We start from the raw sequence: 11,679 nt of genomic DNA on the forward strand, positions 1-11,679 counted from the left end.
TTTGACACCTAGATGATTTATTTGCCCTCTCCTTTGGTGACAGGGTTATTGAAAATGAAAACCATCTCTGTTCCCTTTGTTTAGTTACAAAGACCCTTCCTCCCGAATGCTATCTCAGAGCTTTGCTTCCTGTTGTTCAATGTAAGATAGATCTGTAAAAGAGAATTTTCTCCAGCATTTCTGTCTTGTGTATAATAGTAAATTCTTTTGAAATTTTCTAGCCTGTGTTACCAAAGCTAAGCAATTCAATATTAATGTTTCATGGATGAACACTAATTTCTAAGAAATAAAACCAAATAGTTAACACACCAACAAAAGGTGGGAGCTATTAAGTACTCTAAGATTCTAGCTATTTATCATTGGTGTTTTGGTAATTGTGATTTATTGGGTGAAAGTTACATCGCTCTGAGCTCATCCTACTTTCAATTCTGTATTGAGACTCAAGCTTGCTGCTTTAGTTTGTAACATCAATCATGTCTAGATACTAAAGACTTCAGACCTGCTAAATGTTAAATTCCTTGCCCATCCTTCTTTTACTTTTTGTTTCTTTCTCGGGATACCATGAAACAATATTTAAATGTGTATGATTTCTCTTAAAAGAAACATGGCCCAGAACACTGCATGAGCGATAAGGATTCCTAGACAGATGAGCTGGTTTTGTTATTTCATCTTTTTTCTTTGTCTTTTCTTTTGTATTCTCTTTAGTATTATTTTGCCCTTGACTCATTACATAATAAAAGAGATTGCTATTTTATTATAACCCTGGAAATAAAATTGATCATTCACTTAGTCTAGATAATTTAAAAAATAAACATGGAGGTCTGTTGCTAAAATTCTTTCCTTGGGAAGACATAAATAACATCTTCCCCTCCGCCTAAGGTCTCCAAACCAAACTGAGGTATTGCTCTATCAAATTTCAATGGCAGAATCAATGAGCTCATTGGGTTTACTTAGAGAGCAATCAGTGAGGGGTTTCACACAGAAGCATGGGTGGTACTAAAGCAGCTGGAAAGGAAGGTCTGCGTCTTGCATGGGTGACAACTTACCCTACCCCTGTGGCTGTGCAGATGAATCCCCTTATTTTTCTCCATTGCATCCCATATGCCTCCCTCCACATGCTATGGGGAAACTGCATTCTACTTGTTCACAGTGAATACTGGATACTCACATGAGTGTCTCCTGACTCTCCCAACCCCCTTCTTTTATGTGGGAAGGTAAATAGTCAACAGGCCTAGCTGGGATGACCTTTGAAGAGCAAGCCCAGCAGGATCTTTGAAGATGGTGGCAGTTTGACTCAGACTGTAATTCTCTACTACACGGTCAGGTCATGTCTTCCAGGGGTTAGTTCTCTCTTTCCATGAACTAAAGTCAGGGTATCAAGATTAGTGTGAAGCACCTTTGTGTGTTGAGCTGTCTAAGTGGCTCAAGTCATTGTATTTTTAAGAGCCCCTTGTGCAGAGCACATAACCCCTAAATCTTTACTGTAATTCACAGCTCTTTTCCTCTGTCATTTTCTCAAAGATGCCTTCTGGTGTCAACTACTTTGTCTGATGTTATTGCTCTCTGGGGTACCTTGCTTTGGGACTGTATCAGAAATCATTTCCTTTTCCTCTTGTGTTGTTTCCTTCCAGTAGAAGGGAATCTGTGAGGGAGATACCTTGTCCACCTTGTTAGCTGTCATGTCACTGAAACACTGTTCAGGACTCACCATTCAAAACTTACTCAGTAAATGAGTATTACAGCAAAATCAACAGATATGTGGAAGTGGAGTTAGAAACATGATTTTCCTTGCAGAACCCTCCTTGTACCATCTTAAACATTTGATTTTCTTCCATGTTCCTGATTTCTTCTTTTGTAAATTTGAGTCAGACGTTATCATTTAAAAAGAGCTTCACAGTAGAAAAGTGCAATAATTTTTGCTTTGAGAACTATATTTAATTAGGGTTACTGATGGTTAAGAAATCTGATTTAAATGTCTTTCTTTATTAGTATAATATTTATAATCATATCTTAGTTGATTCATTGTTTTGCTTTGCTCTTTAGACTAATTTTCCTGATTTAAATGTTCTTCTAATGAATAAGTCCATCTGTTATAACTTGGGCTTGACATCATGCTGTGGAGGATAAAGGTCACCTTTTAAAAAGATGACTGTCTCTGGCTGGCTGTGATCTGCTAGGACTTAATCAAATTTTGTGATGGGGCTGATGAAGAACTATTTGAGGAAAGCTCTAGAAGCCCCAGTTTACTTCACATCACCAGTAGTTGTTGGTACCATTCCTTAATCTTGTTTCTTCTTCCATTAAAATTCAAAGTTCAGATACACTGTCCTAAAACAAAGAGATGCCCACAATTAGCACATTTTCCCTAGCTTTTGATCAACTGTATCTTCATATGTCTATTCTTAAGATACAAGTGACTTAGATTCATTTATTCATTTGTGTGTGTGTGCCTGTATTTGTGGGTATGAGTGAATATTCAGCACATGAGGGCAGTTGCCCACAGAGTGTTTGATCCCTGGAACTGGAGTTACAGGCAATTATCAGCTGTCAGAGAGAGGTTCTGAGAACCAAACATAGGTTTTCTGCAAGGACAAAAAATGCTCTTAATGACTGATCCTTCTCTCCAGCTAACAAGTGATACTGATAACACAGTTTTTAAAAAAATGACAAGGTACTTGGAGTTTCTAATTCACTACACATACTGCTTTTCTCCTTGGTACTTATTAATTGATTGCCACCAATTATCATACATATACTTACTTTTCGTTATTTTCTGTCTTCTGGTTCTTACCAGTAGACCATCACTTCCAAGTCAAAAACCCAAGAGAGGTTCACACCAGAGATCTTTTCCTTTTAAATGTTGTTCTCTCTGCTGAATCCTTAGCACCCTGTATTGTACCTGCTTCTGTAACTGTCACACAGTAAAATGTAATAAACATTTATAATGGAATAAAGGAATATTCCAGTTATTTTCTCCACATGATTGAGCCATTAGAGCAAAATCAGTAACTACTTCAGATCTTTATTTACTACTGTTTAGCACATTCTGTACACTAATACTTTTAGAATACAATACACACGATGGTATTGAAATTATCTTGAATGAAAGAAAAATATCAACTGTATGTGGAGGAGGACATGTATTTATAAAAAAAAAAGTCACACTGCTTCTAAGGCAGTGTAATTTAGTGATTTTACCTAAGGCACTCTTAACTTAAATCTTTATTAACAAGAAATTGTATTCTTAGTAATATAATGAACAAGAGACTCAGTGTACCACTGCCCTGTGTGTCTTGCTTATGAAGTGGGGGAAATAGGTTTAGTTTGGTTTTGCCACGACTTAGAATTTCCATCAATTTTATTTTTAAGGATAATTTGAACTTTCAGAGGGCTAAGCATCCTTTCCTCCCCTCATATGATCTAAATTCAACTCCAGAGGAAGTTTATGTTAAACAGAATTTCTTGATTTCTAGCATATTGAATTAACAGTTGTTTAACTGTTCAAGGGGGGCAAGAAGTCTGTGAGTGCCTTCCCACCAAGGAAGAGGACCTAGTAAGCAGCAAACAGAACGTTAAAGAGCAAATTTTCAGGATTTAATAAAATTTGAAATGACCTTTGGTCTCTACATGAAAGGGCCCCTGATCCAAAACTGGCTATTGACATCAAGAAGAGAGGAAAGATGAATACATAGACTCTGAAGAGTGAATTTTAACCCAGCTACAGCGAAACCACCTGCTGGCCTCAGTTATTTCAGTTAAATAAATCCAAATCTTTAGATAACAGAAAGTTGGTCTTGAAGCTGAATGAGTGAAAAGCAATAACTTCTCCCTTTGAAATGTATAATTCATTCTCTTACTGCATTCATTCATTCATTTATTCACTCACTCACTCACTCACTCACTCACTCACTCACTCACTCACTCACTCACTCAGAGGTCCTGTCATTTTTAGAGTACCTGGAAATGATTATAGCTGTATGACAAATGTCCTTATAAAAGGAAGGACAATGACAGGGAAAGATCTGGTTAATGCTCCCTGTAAAATTTAGAGATGGCTTTTACCAGAGTGACATTTGAGCCACATTATAAAGAATAAAAAAGATTTTTTTTTCAGCAGGATAATGTGGAAAGAACACACTGAGCAAAAGAAAATTACCTCTTTTCTTCCAGAGCAATTGGTATAAAGAGAACAAGTAAAAAAATCTTCAGATTTTGTTGGTTCTTGTGAAGGCTATGTCATTACCCTGCACTGTCAATTTAAAAATGTTTAATAATAACTGTATTACTGCTTTTCATGCTTACTGTGACTGAATCTCCATTGACCAAAGTGAGATGACTAAGTCCAGAGTGTGAGGGAGACATATTTTCAAGGGGAGTCGTTTGTTTGAATCACTATGGTGAAGAAGTGTGTTCACCGACTGACCCAGTAAAGAGCCAGAATGTTTTGTAAGCACCCCCAGGATGGCTCTTCATGTTGCTTGGTCCTTTGGTGGGGAAAATGTTACCAATTTCCCATCACTGAAAGAATGTCTTGATTAATATCTTTCACTTTTCTTTGTTCTACCTCCTGGGTATTTTGGCCATGACTTCATGGGAACTCCACGGTTGCTTGGTAGAAATATTTGTACAGTTGAGACAGCTCATATAATCTTTTGAAACAGATATTTGTCTGAGCCTTCCTTCCTAGTGACCTCTTGACTCCCCCCACAGCTGTATTTACCTCCTTTTTCTCATCCTCTTCTTCCCATTGCTGCAGAGAGTTCAGACTGCATGCTTTGTGGTCATTGAACTTACATCTTATTAACTCAATATTAATGGTACTATAAAATTAAACTTTAAATCCAGTATTACTGCTTAAGATGTTAGTTAAAAGCACAATTATTTATTGAGTAATATACAAAGCAAATGTAGTTATTTGAATTTTAGATTATTAAAAGAATTTTTATTATGTGCAAGTATTTATTGTTTTCTATTTTAATAATATTTTTATTTTCTGATCATACCAAATTTGACTTAATTTTTCTAAGTTCTCATTAAATCATAAAAAATAATAAAATAAAATAGAATGTTAATCTTTACACATACCTTATTCATAAGTATTTATATATAGATGTTAGGAAAAGCAACACTACAACTTTTTATTATGAGAGTGATAATTGTCATCTAATATTAAGCTACAACAATGGATATTTATAATCATAAATTTTGAAAATTAAACATTTTTGCTATTCTTCCAAGCACATAATTCTGAAAACAGAATGTAGCTCACATATTAACTATTTATTTAGATATAGATTAAAAATATAAACAGAACATTGTTAAAGACTATGTTTGTAAAAGTATTAAGTGTTAACCACACTTAAAATGAATCTTGTTTATGCTATCCCATATTTGTATACACATTTTAAATGATAGTATGAAGTTCTGATTAATTTGAAATGCAAAGTTAATGCATTGTTTAGTTGGAAGAGTGTGCCTTCTCAGCATAACCTGTTCTCATGTGTTTATGTTTGTAAGAAACCGTCGTGGTTTTATACACATTACTTAATAGTTACCATTTGCTTTGTAAAGGCTTATTGTAATAATTTTACCCATAATCAATAATCAGACTAATTCTATAATGAAAGTACTCTTGATTTTCTCTGTTCTGTAGCTAAGAATATTGAGGCCATAAAGGTTTAATGTCTAGAGAACGTGGGGCTTTTAGCAGAATTTGTTCACTAAGCTTATATAACCTCTAATGTTATTTTAAGAAAGTTTAAAAGTTTATTATTTTATGTAATTATTTTTTATTGTATGAATATGCACCATGTGCATCCAGGTTCCTACCGAAGACAGAATAGGGTGTAGGATCTTCAGAAACTGGGGTTAAAGATGGATGTGAGCTGCCATGTGGGTCCTGGGAACCGAACCTAGGTCCTCTGAAAGAGCAAGTGCTCTTAACCTCTAAGTCATTTCTCTAGCCCTGCCTCTAATATTTTTAACAAAATATCAGGTTGGAGTATTCCTTGACTAAATTATTATCTATTTGAAGACATTCTAATGCATGATCAATTACTTGTAGACTTATAAAGCACTAGAAGAATGCAACTCTCTGTATTTACAAGAGTTCTGTCTTTTTCTTTTTTTCTTTCTTTCTTTTTTTTTTCTGTCTGATGTTGGTCAGCTTCACTTGTCAAGTTAACACATAGGAGAAGGAGCCTTAACTGAGGAGTTGCTTCTGGTGGATTTGGCTGTGGACTTGTCTATGTGGGAGGTGTGTATTTTCTTAATTGTTAAATAATGTAGGACTGCCCTGCTCTTTATGGGCAGTGCCATCCCAGGGAGTACTATGTTCTATAAAGAAGGCCTGAAGCAACTCAGTAAGCAGAGTTCCTCCATATTGTCTGCTTCAGTTCCTGCCTTGACTTCTCTCAATACCAAACCATAATCTTTAAGTCATATAATATAAACCACATGCTTCCTTGAGTTACCTTTGGTAGTGCTATTTATCACAGCAATAGAAAGCAAACAAGACCACATATAAAGATAGGCATAATGATAGTATATTTCACTAGGTGATATATTCTTTAGAGATTCAATGGGGGTAGCATAATGTTAAATGTTTGTCAACTTCAAAGAAACTTGGGAAGTAAAAGTTGCCACCTAAGATGCTGTTTTTTTTCTTCTTCTGTGCTTAAGTATAGTCTTTATTTTTAATGATGTTGTTGATAATGGTAGTCAGTGAACTTTGTGCCCAAGTTCTGATAAAGTCATTTTGAAAACTTAAAATATATATATAAGAGTTAAATGATTGAATTAATTAATTTTGATTTGAAAATTCCAACTCAGCAATAATTAATATTATGGTTTTTCCCCTTGCCTTAAGCAATCAATTTGATATCTCCTTAATATGTCCAGACTTCTTATTATCATCAAGTTGATATATTTAGAAACTTTAGAAAGTTTACTATTGACAATTTTAGCATAAAGGGGTCATTGTTAGAGTTTAAACAAAAGCTCTCATCCATACATTTATTTTTCCCAGTGTTTGACCTTTTTAGTAGACATTGTGACACAAAGAAGAATAAAATAAGTTAATGTCCTTAAAGTTTTTGTATCTAAACCTTCTATCTGTTTCTAAGATGTGACAGGGTAAGTATGTAATGATAATACGTAAGTGTTGTCTTAAAAAATAGAAGTACCCTTAAGCCAGATGTCCCAGAGGTGAGACAATTCAGAGTAGAATAGAAGACCTAGCTTAACACTGGTTATATAGAAGGATGTCTCATAAAATACTCAGCATGTGCAAGGGATCAGAAATTGGTACTGTAGTGCTATATTTGAAAGACTAAAGTATTTAATAAGCTCTGTAACAGGGACTAATAGGAAGAAGGAAGGAAATACAAGATGAAAAATATACCATGTAATACCATGGGTATTTACCTACACTACGTGAACTTGATCTATGGGCTGTTAATGAATGACTTATAACCTTAAAGAAAAATTACTTACTCTGGTGGTGGGAGTAGAGAGGTCTCCTATAAAATCCAGACCAATTTGGACGAGGCTTTCTGGGAAGCATGGGAGAACTGATATGAAAGATGAAATTGTTTTGATTTTGTGACCTTTTGGTTGAGGATGGAGAATTAAAAAGATATATGCTTGAGTGGTTATGAGATTTAAAATGTCATCTATGGTCTTTGCTGATATTTGCTTCATTAGCCAACCCTAGACAGAGCTCCAGGTAAGACAGCTTTGGTTGTTGGTCTTAACTAATATTGTGAGCAGCATCAGAGAAATTTCAGTGTAACATAATAAATGTTGGGTACACCAGGGTTTGTGATTACCATTATAAAAGACAAACATCCATTACTAAAATTAGGGAAACTCCACGTGTTTACTAGATGTCTCTCTTATTGTTTTCTTGTGGGTTAATTGAGTTGATTAAATACCTGTGGAGCATCCAGTTGTGTGTTTAGCCATTGTAAAGATTCTATAAGTACTTGTGAACTTTGACTCCATGAGCAAATTCTTTTCTATAAAAACAGAGAACTGAATTATTAATTTTTAGTTTATTCACCAGAGCTATAATGGAATAAACAATAAATCTACAGGCAGTTTTTCAAAACTTTTATTGAGTTTGCTCCTTGACATGTTCATGCTTGTCTAATCTGAAATCTGACTATTGTACATCCCGTAATCTCTCTCCCCTCTCATTACCCTTCTCTATCCCTACAATCCCTTCCGATATTCATGACTTTTTGTTGTCAGTCTTGCATTTTATTGTTTGTTTTGTCATGTTTTTATGACCCACTGAGTTTAACCAAGATCATCTGTGGAACCATGGGTTCAGAACTACTAACCGAAACCTGGTAGGGTCCTCAGTGGATACACAACTGAAAGCAATGACTGCTCTTCCTCCAGCATCCATTGTTAATTAATAGTTCAGCAGGGAAGTGTAGGACACCAATAAATTTGTCCTCAATCCATGCTTGACCCTTCAGAAGCCTGGTCTTGTGTAGGTCCACTGCAGGCAGCTATGTTTGCCTGTCCAAAATTCAACACTTTGTAGTCCTTTTTTGTGTTCTCTGCCTAAATATTGTTTTTACTTATTCTACAACATTTTCTGAACCTTCTAGATGGTAGTACAAATGTCCTCCTTAAGGTTTAGTGTTCAACCACATGGATATATTTTTAAAAATTCCCTTGAGTTTCTACATTCTCAAAGATTTTTTTCATTTTATTTCTCTATGCAGATAGAAGTCAAGATATTTTCTTCGAGTCACCTAGTGAGTTGAAAATTTATAGAAAAAGTTGAAAATGTTACCTGCTACTGAGGAACATGGTAAGGACAAATGATCTAGAGATAAATAGAGTAGATGGAGTCATTAACATGTGAATTGAGAAATTATTACTAAATATTGTTCAGGGTTGCAAGGTCACTTGGAGACATTGCTCAGCTTTGAGTACTAGCTTAAGTCAAATGATAGTCAAGTTAGCAACTTGATCAGGAATATGGCAGGAGAGATGTCGTTGAAAAAAATCATTAGGGTAAATGGTTTTAAGAAAATGGCACGGAAGGTTTTACCTGATGGATCAAGGCAAATGACAATTAAAGATTAGGAAGTAAGGTATCTGGGGAGTAGAGACAAGTATAAAGCATTGGCAAGAGCAATATCCAATGTCTATAAGGCTCAAGATCAGACAGTGTGGTGGTGAAGAGTATGTGGTAGGTCACTATGACATTAAAACTTATGCAACAATACATGACATTTTATAGAACATCTCATATTTCTCATGAGCTGAGAATGAAGATGATGTTTCTGAATGGAAGTTAATGAATAGATTAACTGGGTAGTAAATGACCCTCTCCACCCCAAATGGACATTGATATTATCTAACTAGATGGCAAAAGATCAATTATGGTTCTTTTCTCATGAAAGACTAGGAATTAATTATTAGCAAGTGTAGAAAACAGAACCAGATATACAGATAGCAATGATGAGGACAAAGGTCAAAAAAATGCCAACAAGATATTGTTGCTCTAGGCAGTGGGGCAACAATGCTAGACACACAGAAGTGAAGAGCAAAAACACATTTATCCATTCACTATACTCACCATCCCTGCCTTTTTCTTAGCCTTTTGAAAAGCTCAGTAGAGCATGAATAATCACTACTTGAGTAGAGGATAAGAATGAATTTGTCTTGTGGAAATAAAAGGTGTTTTAAATTTAAATAAAGCAAAAATCTGAACCAAGAGACAATTAAGTAGAGGTAACATCCTCGGAACATGTGGAAAGAAAGTAGTAATAGTTTATTCTTGAAAAAACACTCATGAGAAAATCCTTTAGAGGACTAATAATGAGAAACTAACTAGATAACTGGCCATTGACGCGGATCTATATGAAAACTGGGGAGGAACAAGACAACATTGTTGTATTAGATAGGGTTCTATAGAGTAAGAGAACTTAATGAATCTGTCTGTCTTTGTCTGTCTGTCTCTACACACACACACACACACACACACCACACATTTATAAAATGTAGTGTACATATAATTTTATTTGATTTGGCCATATATATTCATCTTTTTCATTCTGTCTCTCTAATATATATATATATATATATATATATATATATATATATATATATATTATAATATATAAGCCGACAGAAGGTGGCTATCATCCTTGCAGCCATCTTGAGCCATATACCCTGACAAGAGACTTGATTACATCAGCCTACAACAGCTGAGCACACTCTGATAACATCTTGTATTAGATACCCAGGATTTTCCCTTGGGTGTTTGAGACTTAAAGGTGTGTGACTTAAGGGCATGACTTAGAGATCAGATTTAGAGACAAGACCTAAGGGCATGATTAAAGGTGTGACTTAGAGGCGTGGCTTAGAAAGTGAGATATATAAAAGGCGAGAGGCAGACAGGAGAGTTCAGAACAATTTGGAGTAACAGAGAATCAGACACTTCAGAGAATATAACTTGAAACTAGGAATTAGGTTAGAGAGTACAACTAGGAGTTAGTTATTAGACATTAGGCACTTAGCACTTGGAAGAAGTAACTTGGAACTTGGAGGCACTAGGGACTAGGAACTCAAGACTTGGGCCTTGGAGAGAAGAAGAGAGACTGAAGAATAAATGAGATTGAATCACACTCTGTCTGGTCTCCATTCTTTGAGTCCGTCCACACTCTCTCTCTTCAGTCTGAACCCTGGCCCGCAGACTGAAGCAGCTTGGGGCAGTGCGGGCTCTAACAATTTAGCCCCCAAGGCTTTTGGCAGTGCAGGTTCCAACATTGACAGAACAGTCTGAGACATTTTAGCCCCCAAACGTGGGGTAGTGCAATTCTCAACATTTTTGACGCCCAAGTGTGGGGCAGCTCGGGCCGCAATATATATATATATATATATATGTGTGTGTGTGTGTGTGTGTGTGTATGTGTGTGTTTTATATATATATATATATATATATATATATATATATATATATATATATATATATATAATTTTAATTGGTTTGGCCACATATGTATACATATCCATATAACCATCTCTCCCTCCTCTCTCATTCACTCATTCTCTGTGTGTGTGTGTGTATATATATGTGCCCTTCCCCCACGCTGCCAACCTGTCTAGGTTGAGCAGACCCTAGGTTGAGCAGACCAGAACATGCTGTTTACCACTAGAGATCCGAATAACAAAGGACTTGGGAAGTTGCCTGCATTGGAGACCTGCAGTCTGCCACAGGAGTTGAGCTGAATGGATCACCTGTGATTAAGGATGCACACCCCTCACCCACCCTGCTGAGTTATCCTTGACACCTCCCAGACTGCTATCGCCTTGTCCAGCCCCTGGACTGAGCCGAGAAGAGATTCTGGGGGGGTGGGGCTTCCCCTTTTCCTTTATATGTGAAACCCAATTATTAAATTTCAAGCCTTGATCAGAGAACTTTGTCTTGCTTCATCTCTTCTCGCCCTCCCTCCCCTTTCATTCCCAGCCCCCCTTTCAGGTGAACCCACTTGACTTGTGGCTGCAGGCGGATATATATATATATATATATATATATATATATATATATCACAATTTTATTTGAATATATATGCACATATGATATATATATGTATATATATACACACCCACACATATATATTCAGTGTTTGTTTATCACTACAAATAAAACTT

The 11,679-nt window shown here is 35.8% G+C and overlaps 1 long non-coding RNA gene across 1 annotated transcript; it reads left to right on the forward strand.

The window, feature by feature from the left end:
• Window positions 1–8,739: 8,739 nt before the first annotated feature.
• Window positions 8,740–11,445, forward strand: LOC143434774 (uncharacterized). Its single transcript, XR_013104529.1, has 2 exons — window positions 8,740–8,827; window positions 11,134–11,445. It is a non-coding gene; the product is annotated as an uncharacterized LOC143434774 (long non-coding RNA).
• Window positions 11,446–11,679: the final 234 nt, after the last annotated feature.

This window comes from Arvicanthis niloticus, chromosome 17 (genome assembly GCF_011762505.2).
Source record: "Arvicanthis niloticus isolate mArvNil1 chromosome 17, mArvNil1.pat.X, whole genome shotgun sequence".
NCBI classification, from domain to species: domain Eukaryota; kingdom Metazoa; phylum Chordata; class Mammalia; order Rodentia; family Muridae; genus Arvicanthis; species Arvicanthis niloticus.